Source organism: Arvicola amphibius, chromosome 12 (genome assembly GCF_903992535.2).
Source record: "Arvicola amphibius chromosome 12, mArvAmp1.2, whole genome shotgun sequence".
Lineage (NCBI taxonomy): Eukaryota > Metazoa > Chordata > Mammalia > Rodentia > Cricetidae > Arvicola > Arvicola amphibius.
In genome coordinates this window covers 165,154,306-165,165,592 of record NC_052058.2, presented here as the reverse complement: position 1 = coordinate 165,165,592, position 11,287 = coordinate 165,154,306, and positions in this window count along the sequence as shown.

Sequence of the window (11,287 nt, the reverse complement as noted above, 5' to 3'; positions counted from 1 at the left end):
TCTATGTGGGCTGGTGCTATGTCCTAAACAAGTGTCGTGTGTATTCTTGGAATACAGGCTCTAAGCAAAGGAAAGTGGCGTCCTGCCTTGCTTTGCCCCGTCCTAAGCCTCATTCTTTGGTGCTGCTGGGCTCATGCCACCCTCAGCCTCCCACCATCCGCCAACCAGTTCTTCCTTGATTTCTCCTAAGGGTGGCCCTTCTGAAGCCCCCACGATCCCCAGGTCCTGTTCTATCCCACTTTGATGTCTCCCACAGCCTTCAGGTTAAACCCAGACTTCCATAGGAGGGGAACCTGTGTGATCTGAACCCTGCCTATCTCCTCAGCTTCCAGGAGGCAAAGAAAGGTGAGACCAAGGTTGTGGGGCTGCCCCTTCCGGCTGGGGCAGACGGAACTTCCCAAGATAAGGGCAGCCAACAATGGCTCTGTGTGGCTCGGCCTGTCTCCGGGCCAGAGGAAATGAGCAGCCTTCGCACCACTGATCCGCTCGCTGTACCCTCGGGCATCAGCTGGTAGGGTGGTCCAGGTGGGGGGAGATGTTCTCACCGGGGCTGGGTCTGCCACCCCTGGCTTCCTCCTTCCAGGACCCTGCATATCCCTAAGGGACTTAGGAAGGACACACACAGGGTTTGGGAAATGGGCCTGGAACACACACTGTACCCAAATGTGAGAGTTCTATTGGTGGGATTCAGGCATCAAGCAAGGCTGTTTGGAAGACGTCTGGATGTCATGGGCCGCTCTCTCAGTGGTCCAGAACAGACTCCACTGCCTTGAGAGCAGCCCACGATACCCAGGAGGGTCAGAACCCTATGGCTATCCCATCAGGACGAGGCTGCGACACAGACATGAAGCTGTGTAACGCCTTGAGTTCCACCTTAGCTTCACCTGCATGTATGAATCCGGCTAGCACCTTCCTGCCTTGGGGCCTGGTCTTCCAGTTGATAAAACAGAGCCCTCGCCTGCCAGTCAGTCAGTGGAGTGTGCACAGGTCTTGGGTGCTGTTGGACAGTAGGCAGGAGACACACTCCTGTGTGTGTAAGGGTGAGTTACAGTCTGCCCTGTTCCTTCCCAGCTTGTCTCGGTCCCTAGACGGCAGCCTGTGCTGCCTTCATGCAAAGAGGGGCTGGTATTCCCAATCCAGGTAACATTCTGAACAAAGAGCAAGCGTGGAGGCTCTTAGATAAACCTAGGAGGCCAGCTCCTTCATTGTTCAGAGGAGGAAACCGAGGAAACCAAGGCTGAGCCTCCATGCGCCAGAGAAGAGGCTGGAACACTCATTCCTGTATTCTGTCTTCAGCTCTGGAGGGTTTGTGTGCTCAGAAAGCAGAAGGGAAGGCTCCAGTCCCCCTAACTGGGAGAGGAAGCCATTTCACTTGTCTCTTAGGAGGAAGGCAGGTGAACCAACATAACCAGGACTTGAGGAGGAGCCGCAAGAGAGGGAGGAGCCTCCGGGTCAGGGATGCTCAGCAGGATGTCTTCCTGGGACAGATCTGAGAAAGGCTGAAGGGATGGGGACAGAGGCAGGGGAGTTAGGGGGTCCTGGAGTTAGGGGGTCCTGGAGTTAGTTAGGAGGTTCTGGACTTAAGGGGTAATGTACTGCTATCTTCTGTGTTCTCAGCTCTTTCTCCAGCGCCGTGTCTGCCTGCAAGCCGTCATGCTCCCCACCGTGATGAGAACAGACTGACCGTCTGAAACCATAACCCAGACCCAATTAAATGTTTGCCTTTGTGAGAGTTGTGTCATGACCATGGCAATAGAACACAGCCATAGAACAGTGAGTGACTAAGACAAGATCTGTGTTACATAGTATCATGAAGGCAGCTGTTGGGACTAAATTCTGCTCCGAGGTCAGAGGCAGCTGCCACCAAGCAACCTGAACCCCGTCCCTGGAGCCCATGTCGTAGAAGGGAGAACCGACTCCTGAAGGTTGGTTACTCTGTGACACACGCACCCATACATGCACACACACACACACCCCATACGCACCCCCCCACGCACACAAACACTCACGAAATAACTCTAAAACATGGTTTAAAATTGCACAATACAATCTTTGATCCCATATAATCTATGTGTACTAATAAATAAAAACGTGATTAAAATGCCAAATTTTATGTGTTGGTTATTTCCCCATAATTAAAAAAAATCATTAAAAAGCAATATACCAAGAGCTATTGACTGTAACTCTAATGGGAACGTGGCTTGGAATGGAAATTATCTCTCAAAAAATCTGTCTTAAGAATTGTCTTGATTTCTTGGCCTGGATGCTCTGGAGACTCTTGTCTCGAGCGTGAATAGGATAGCAGGGAATCGGATGTGCTCCACATGCGGAGAATGGTGTCCTGGTCCTGGTGGAGAAAACAGGGGCTTCAGGGGTGCAGGAAAGGGAGCCCTTAGCTGGGCGGCTGTCACAGGGCCGCAGACCAGACTCACTTGTATTCCCAAGTGGAGATCCTGCTGCTGCCAGCACCAGGACTGAGCTCACGGCCAGTCCCACGGCAGAGGTGACATTGTTTGGCTTTTGAAGGATAAATAGGAGCTACATACAGCTGGGAGGAATTTTAGGGGGAAGAGTCCAGCTAGCGGAAATGGTGCATGCACAGGCCTAGAGGTGTGAGCTGGGGGCTGAGGGTGTGCCATCAAACCCTGCGCCAGCCTTGGGAACAACGTCAACATCTGCCCAGGGGCCAAAACCAACACGTCCTCCGGCATCCTCTCTGCCACCTTCCACTACTGACCCTGGAGCCTTCTCAGCCTGTCAGCCAACAGCCTGGATTTACTGGGTGAGCAAGACTGAGTTCTGAACTAGCAGCAGCATCTGCTCCTTCACACCTCCCAAGGAAAGAGGCCTAGCATCCCTAGCAGAAGAAGCCAAGTTTCACCTTAGAAATGCTGGAACTGGCTCAGGAGGAGGCCAGAGATGAGAGGCTCTCTGGGCATTGGGTGGAGCCTGGCTGTGCATCAGCCTACATGTGTGTGCATGTGTGTATGCATGGTAGGTGCACACAGCCCTGGGTATCCCTTCTCTATGCTAGTTCATGAAGAAGCAGAAGAGAAGATGCAGCTCTCTGGGAGAGCGCTTTTCTAGCACGGGTTCAGTCTCCAGTACCACATTCACTGAGTGTGGTGGCACAGGCCTGTAAACCCAGCATTTGGGAGGCAGAGGCAAGAAGACCAAAAGTTTAAGGTCCTCTTTGGCAACACAGTCCTTGTTATTTATTTATTTGTTTATTTGTTTGTTTTTTTGAGACAAGGTTTCTCTGTGTAGCCCTTGGCTGGAACTTGCTATGTAGACCAGGCTGGCCTCAAACTCAGAGATCCACCTGCCTCTGCCTCCTGAGTGCTGGGGTTAGTGTGTACCACTGCAGTCTGGCACAACTCCATATCTTTAAACAAACAAACAAAAAACCGCTACCCAGGTGTGGTGGTGCACACATTTAATCTCAGCCCTTGGTAGACAGGACTGAGGTGGGACAGATCTCTGAGCTCAAGGCCAGCCTGGTCCTCAGAGTAAATTCCAGGATAGCCAAGGCTAAATAGAGAAAACCTTGTCTCGAAAAACCCAAGGCAAAAACAAAACAAAACAAAACAACAACAACAAACCAGAACCAAATAAAATGCTGAGGGGACCAGCACGGTGGTACAGGCTTTTAATCCCAGGAGCACTTACAAATTGGGTGAGGTGGGAAGAGCCTGAGTTCGAGGCCAGCCTGGGCTATCTAGGGAAACCCTGTCTCCAAACTGAATGAACAAATAACGAATGAGTAAATAAAAACAAAAGAAATGAAAGAAATGAACCAAAGGGAAATTCCTGAATTTGAGAGTATATCTAAAATGAAAATTTTACTTAATAAGTGAAGCCAGGCACGGTGGCACACGCATGTAGCCCAGGCAGAGGCAGGAGGGTTGTGAGCTCGGGGTGGACAGGAGGGAGGTGGAGATCATTACAAACATCATGGGAAGGGGACATCCTTCTGGGGGTAGCAGAAAGGTTCTGGAACCAGAGAATGGTGAGCAACACTATCAATGTCACTAGCAGCACATTCCGTGTATTTTAACACAGCTTTTAATTGTATGGATGGATTAAAAGCCGTCAACGCTGATCACTGGAGTAGAACATAGGATCAATAACAGCTGTCGCTCATTAGAACTTACTGCCAAACGCCGGAGAAGAGAGGTCTAGCTGGCAGGTCCAGGGGACTTCCTAGAACAGGCACACAGAGAACAGGCAACATTCAGCCTTCCGGGAATCATGAGGACATTGGATGTTTGAGTGTCTCCTCCAAAAGGGAATCACCCTCCACCTGCCGCCTTGTCAGGAGGCAGGGGCCAGGGAGGTCTGCCAGAGAGAGAGCCGGAAGGGCTGTCCGTTCCCTCTTCCCTCAACCTCACCTTGCCGTATACACTGTGGGTTGCCATGGCACCCACTTCGGGTTGATTAGCCAAGGGCTTTGCATCTTGAAATAATGTCCTGAGCTCCACAGAGGCAGGGAGACAGTCTTAGGAGATGCAGGCCGGGAAGAGGAAGGAGGGAGAGACTTAACCATTCAAGGTTTTTACTGAGTGCTTACTACACTTGATTTGCCTAGGGCACGGGTGCGAGAGCATGAATGCGGTGCCGGCTCTTGGTAAAGCCCGGGGGCCGCCAGGTGAGGTGAGGGTCTGGTAGTGGACCCAGGCTTACCCTTCTGTGAGTGATGCCAGATCAGATGACAAGGATATCCATTGGCATTCTCTTTCAGAGACCAGGTGGGGGGTCTGCTCTCTGACAGGCTACCAGTCCCATAAAAGCGGTGATTTATGCGCTAGTCGGCTGTGGACCATGGTGTCGTCTGTGCTGTGTTTATTTATCTGTGAGAGCCAATTAGGTTCTGGCTTCTCCGTCCTTCTGTCCGCATGTGTTCTAACCCCACACAGGGTTTGGGGGAGAGGGGTACGGATGGATGCCTTGGAATTATTTTGCATGAAATTGCCATGGAAAACTCTTTGGCCCGCGTTTGGTTTCACCCCTGTTACAGTATAATTTGTTTTCCTGAAACATGCGGCAGCTGAGGGCCTGGAGAGGCAGGCGTTCTGGGGGAGGCGGAGGCTCCACAGACAGAGGGAGCAACATCGTGGTGGCACTGCCGCCTCTGGCTGTGACCCGATTTACCTACGCCTAGGGAAGACTCTTGGAACCCTGCCAGCTTCGATTTGCCTGCCCATCGAATGGGGACAAGGCTGCTATGGTTTGTGTCTCCATCCCCGTGGCACAAGCAACTGAAGACACACGAGGTTTATTTCAGCTCCTGGTATCTGAGGTCTCAGCTGACTGTCTTTCGCTCTTGTTTCTGGGGCTGCCGTGACAGAGCATCATGACAGCCTGAGCGTGGAGAGAAAGGGGGGGGGGGGATGAATACATATCATGGGCGAGATACAGTCCTGAAGACAGCTCTACCGCCACCATGTGACCCAACTCTCAGCTGAGTCTCACTCCTGAAGTTAAACAGGACCAGCAGCTGTGGACCGAACTTTATGCTTTATAAAATTTTATCTGTGACCTCCTTGGGAGGTGACAATTCATATCCAAATCATAAAAGCTACCTTCTTCCTAGAGGTGAGAAATGATGTGTAGAAAGCTCAGAGCTGGGGATGGAGATGGCTCAGTGGTTAAGAGCACTGACTGTTCTTCTAGAGGACCTGGTTCAATTCCCAGCATCCACATGGCAGCTCACAGTTCACAACTGTCTGTAACTCCAGTTTCAGGAGTTCCTACAAAAGGCCTCAAAAATAGAAACAAATAAATAAAGTTTGCTATTATTTCTAGACAGCCTTTGAGGCATGAACAGGTGTGCCTTCTAGTGCAGATGTGGAGGTGGGGAGGACCGGGCTGCCCCTCACTATGCATGATCCAAACTGAAGGAGGCAGCAGGAGAGCATGACTGGGAGTTGGATTAAGAGCCATCTGGACTGGGGAGATGGCACAGCAGTTAGAAGCAAGCGCTGTCTGCTCTTCCAGAGGACTTGGGTTTGATTCCCAACACCCACATGGTGGCTCACAACCTTCTGTAATCCCAGGTCCAGGGAATCTGGTGCCCTTCTCTGGCACGTGAGTGGTACGTAGACATACATGCAGGCAAAGTAGACATTGAATAAAATACTTTTAATAAAAAAAAAAGAGATCCTTGTGAGATTAGTGAGGTAAAAGTCTTAGCGTGCCTACGAAGTATTTCCAGAGAGAATGGACTCTGGAAGACCCCCCCCCCCCAGATGTGGATGGCTCACCCTACTGCCAGGGGACCCAGAGAGGATAAAGGATGGGAAAATAGAAATAAAGTCCGGAGGATGAAGGCCTTGCCAACAGCCTAAATTTGATCCCTGGGATCGCATGGTTGAAGGAGGGAACCAACTCCTGAAAGCTGTCCTCTGGCCTCCATGTATGCATCACAACACCCCCCCCACACACACACACAAACAAACGATAATTTAAAATATTTTAACCACAAATCGCTGGCTCACAGGCATTATCCTTTTCTCTGTTCCTTGGCCACCATGCTACGAACTGAGCTGATCTGCTATGCCTTCCCTGACTACAACGGACTGAGCCCTCAAAAACTGAATCAGAAGCCAGACATGGTGGCACACTCCTTTAATCCCAGCACTGGGGGAAGCAGAGGCAGGAAGATCTTTGTGAGTTCAAGGCCAGCCTGGTCTACAGAGTGAGTTCCAGGACAGTCAGGCAGAGAAACCCTGCCTTAGAAAACAAAACAAAACAAACCGCTGAATAAACCAAATCTTTGCTAAATCTAAGTTGTTCTTTTGGGTATTTGATCAAAGTGCCGCAAAACTTAACTAATACGTAGGAAGCCGGAATTGTGGGATCAGTTATGAGGGTCGCGGATGCCAGAGACATCCACTGGAGAAGCGTGAGGAGGACCCTGAGCCGATTTCTCCACAACAAAGGGCACCCAGGCCTGAAGGGGAAGCTGGGTCAGGTCCATGAGCAGCTGTGGCGCCTGCTCTCGTTTCCTGGGCTTTCATAAAAAACGGACCACAGACTGGGGCCTTAAAACAACAGGAACCTGTTCTTAAACCTCTTACGCTACCCTGCCCCCTGGGTGGGCATGCCACAGCGAACGAGCACAGTCCGAGGGAGCTGGCTTTCTGTGTCCACCGTGTGGGTACCACAGCACTCAGGGAATAGGCTTGGTGACAGGTGCCATCTTGAGGCCCCTCTTACACTTCCTGATGCTGAAAGTCCAAACTCAAGGGGCTCTCCTGGCCATGCTCTTGCTGAGGATGGTAGGCAAGAACAGCTGTCATTTCTCAGGCGCAGTCTGCCTTTGAGATGGTCTCCCTTACTAGCGTGAAAACGCCTACACCTCTCCAGCGCTGGCATTACAAGTGGGCACCGCAGGAGTGGGCACCACAGCACCCAGGGTTTTGTCACTTGGGTCCTGGGTATCAGACTCGGGTCCTCAAGCTCACAAGGCAAACATTCTACGGCAGAGTCATTTCCCCGGTGAGTTCTCTGCTTTCCAGTTTCTGGTGGCAGCCAGCAAGCCTGGCTTTCTGTTCAGAGCAACACCACCCCAGTCTCAGCCACTGTTGTTTCCTGTGCCTTGTGTCCTCTCTGTCTCCTAGGGTTAGCCGTTATACTGGAGTTAAGGCCCATCGGAATCCAGTACAACCTGCACCTGGTATCTATCCGCCAAGTCGCATTTCCAGATGTTTACAGGAACCTCGGTCAGAAAACCAACACACACTGGGGAGTGGGACGCAATTCAGCCTACCACAGCTCCTGTAGCTTTCAGTCTCTCAGTCACTGAGAAGCGCAGAGGCTCTGAATCCCAGGACCCGGTTCATCAAGAATGCTCCTGCTTGGGATGAAAGCAATGTGGAGAATCACAGAACTGGGGGAACACAGTAAGCCCCCCAAGAGTACAGGCAGCGCAAAACTGTAACCAGAAAAAGGAGGAGAGGAGTGGCTGAGGCCAGGGCCATGGCAGAGAGATGAGGCCAGAGCTGGGGCAGGCCTGGAAGGGAGGGGAGGGTGCTTTCTAACTGCTTAGCAAGGAATGATGTCATCCTTGTTCCTCTGGGTGCGACTCAGTGACAGGCAGGGGCGTGAAGGCTGTCTGCCAGAGAGCTTAAGCAGGCAGCAGATGCTCTGTGAGTGACAATGAGAGATCAGAGAGACCCGGTGCTCCCTATGGGGATTTGGTTAGGGGTCAAGCAGTGTTGAGAATGTCAATTACATGGTAAGTCTTTATTCTCTATGGTAAACACACACACACACACACACACACACACACACACAGAGTGTTTTCCCGTGAATGAGCAAAACTGTGCTGAGCAGGGCTTTCAGTCCCTTCAGTGACACCCACACACCCTTCCCTGATGTCTGTCTGCCAGGGAGCCAGCCAGCAAGCAGCCCTGTCTTTGACAACTATCTGAACTGTCATCATGGTGGCCTGGCTGCTTTGAACATTGCGTGGTCACTCCTAGGAGGGTCCACTCCAGCTGGAAAGACCCCGGCAACCACAGCTGCTACTGAAACCCAACTCCTGCTTCGGATAGGCTCTCTCCAGTCGCAACGGCTCCAGACGGTGCACCTGCTTTGGAAGATACTTCTGGAGACAAGACAAGTCGTAGTGAGCTCCAAAGAATCCAGTTTGCCCTCCAGCCATGGGCTCTCTCGGGACAGGAGATGGACAAACCTCAGTGACTCAGCAAGAAGCCTGTGATCGATTGGGTCAGTGCAGAGCCTGCGATTGGTGGGGCTAAAAGCTGTGCCTGAGTGAGGGCTGTTACTGGAGGAATTATATACCACATTTCTGGCTACTTAAGAAGGCCTTTCAGGATGGTGTGGGCTTCTTCTTCCCATGACCCTCAACATGAGGCCCTTCACGGCTTCTCCTAGGCAGTCCTTTGATTTCCTGGGTCTTTATCAAGAGTAGAGCAGGCTGAGCTGTTTGAACAAAGAACACAAAATGGAAAAAGTGTGTGTACGCGTATAGGTGGCATAAGACCCTGAAGGAAGGGACAAGGACATCAAGAGGAGGAGGAGGATTTCAGTGGAGGAGGAGCTGCTTTAGAAATTTGCCCAAGCTGAGCCTTGGCTGCTGACTGAATTCACAGGAGGCATGGGGAGTCCTCAACACTCTTAGTTCTAAGTTTAAAATGAATCAGCTGTTAAGACTTGAAAGCAAGCTAGGTCAAAAGAGTTCCTTGTTTTAAAGACACGGTCCATGAAAATGTTGGAGGATGAGGCCAACCTCTGTCTTCTGGGAACTTAAGGCACCCAAGAATGGGGGTGGCAAGGCACAGAGCACTGCGTCTGTTGGCATCTGGTTTCCCGGACTGGGGGCAGTTGACAGGAGTTTCATAGCCTTCCACTCAGCTCCCCAAGAGGAGCCATACCTGACTCTGGAACCCAAAGCACAGATTCAGCAGTAGAGTATGTGTGGACCAACCTCAGTCGCATGCACACCCTGATGCCATCAGGAGTCAGGCTTGGGGTTCGGCAAATATGGCGGTGGGGGCTCTAGCTCTCCGGCCTGACCTCCAGGGGGGCTCCAAGACCCTTAATCATCCCCGAAGGAATCTACCGACCCGTAAATGTCAAAGATGGATGATATTAAGAGAAAATACGTTCACAAGAGACAACAAGAGGAGCCTATGGGACACGTGGAAAACCCTACAGGAGGGAGTATAAACCAAAGTGGTAGGCACATTCCAAAGCCCCATCGCAAAAGGCCACGAAGGCCCAGAGCTGGCCCTCCCTGCTCCTGCAGGGAGCAGACAGATGTCCAGGGGCTGGGGAAAACAGAGGGAGCCCTTATTTCCCTCCCTATTCCCAGCCTGCTCATTGCTCTGAGCACCCGCCCCTTCTGCACCTCCTTGATCCGTTCAATACCAAGAGGGGCCCCAATCAGCCTCACTGCTGGGCCAATGAGAGCAGAGAAAGGGGCTGTCCCAAGACCACGGTTTGGGGCTCTTCCCTTCTTCCTTCACACCAGTCTCCCTGACAATGACCACGCTGAGGTGCTTCTTAGCGCCTTCGTGAGTACCAGGGCCCATTTTTACCTTGTATTGCTGTTTCTTAGGGTCCCCAACTGAGCGTCCTAGGAGATGCTAAGGACTGGCTCCGGTACTTTAATCTGTCCGCACCTTTCATGTTGCTAACTGAGGTGCAATGGCGTTGGCCTCCTCTCCTCAGCCACCTCCGGGCTGTGTGGATGTTTGTCTGACAGATGTAAACAGAGGCTGCTGGCTCACAGGCTAGAATTCCATCTGCCTGGGTCTCCCAGGGAGGAGCAGGCTGGCTGGCTTTCAGAGGCCTGGGAACCACAGAGCCCTTGGGGAGCCCAGAGCCCTGAGTTCATTGCTTGCCTTCCTTGTCCCAGCCTAGCCTGAGGCTGCTTGGGACACCCAATTCCTCCTGGAATCTCTATTTGGGTTTGGTTTGGGGTTGGAGTTTGTTTCCATTCAGGGCAACTTGATCCCATCCCAGCCTCTACTCTCCTCTGCCCCCAGCCTGCGGAGGGAACTTGACTTTGCCGCATGCTGACAGGGCAGGGGCTCAGACCTCCCACAGAGGGGGAGGGAAGCTTGGTGGCCTTTGATGTCCCTGTAAGGAGGCCTCCAGCCTCAACCCCCTCAATACTTAAACAACTCAACTTGAGAAGACCGAATGCCACCCTGTGGGGAGGAATGGAAAGAGAAATGAGCCTAGGGAGGTGGAGGAGCTAGGATATGGATACATCCTGGTCAGTTCCTCACTGTTTGATCCAGAACACACCGACCCTGTGGAGAAGTGGCCAATATGGCAGCCCCAACAGATGGGTTATGTGGCTGTTGAGGTCTCATCCAGTGCAGAAGGGAACTGGATGCCTTGCTGTAGGCTGTTGGCTGTAGATTACAAAGTCAGAAGCATTTAGCTCCTCCCCCTACATTTAGCTCCTCCCACAACCTCAAAGAACTTGTGGGGAATTAAGTTCTAGAAAAGTTACTCAGCGAAACAGCCACTCCCAGGAGCAGGGCAGATCGGACTCAGCCAAGGATGCTGTTCTCTGCCTGCTACATATGAGGAAACTGGATACCATGGACGACTGGTTGTCTGCAGGGTGGAAGTGATGCCCAAGAAAGGCTTAGCTAAACTGCGCCCTCCCTGCTGGGGGTAAGTTGGTGTCCTCGGTTCCTTCTTTGACCACAGACACCTGTGTTTCCAGCTGTCCATCATTGAGCCTCATCAGGACCCCAGAGCCTTCCAGAGAACGAGGTGTTGTTCAGGCCCCACACGCTCC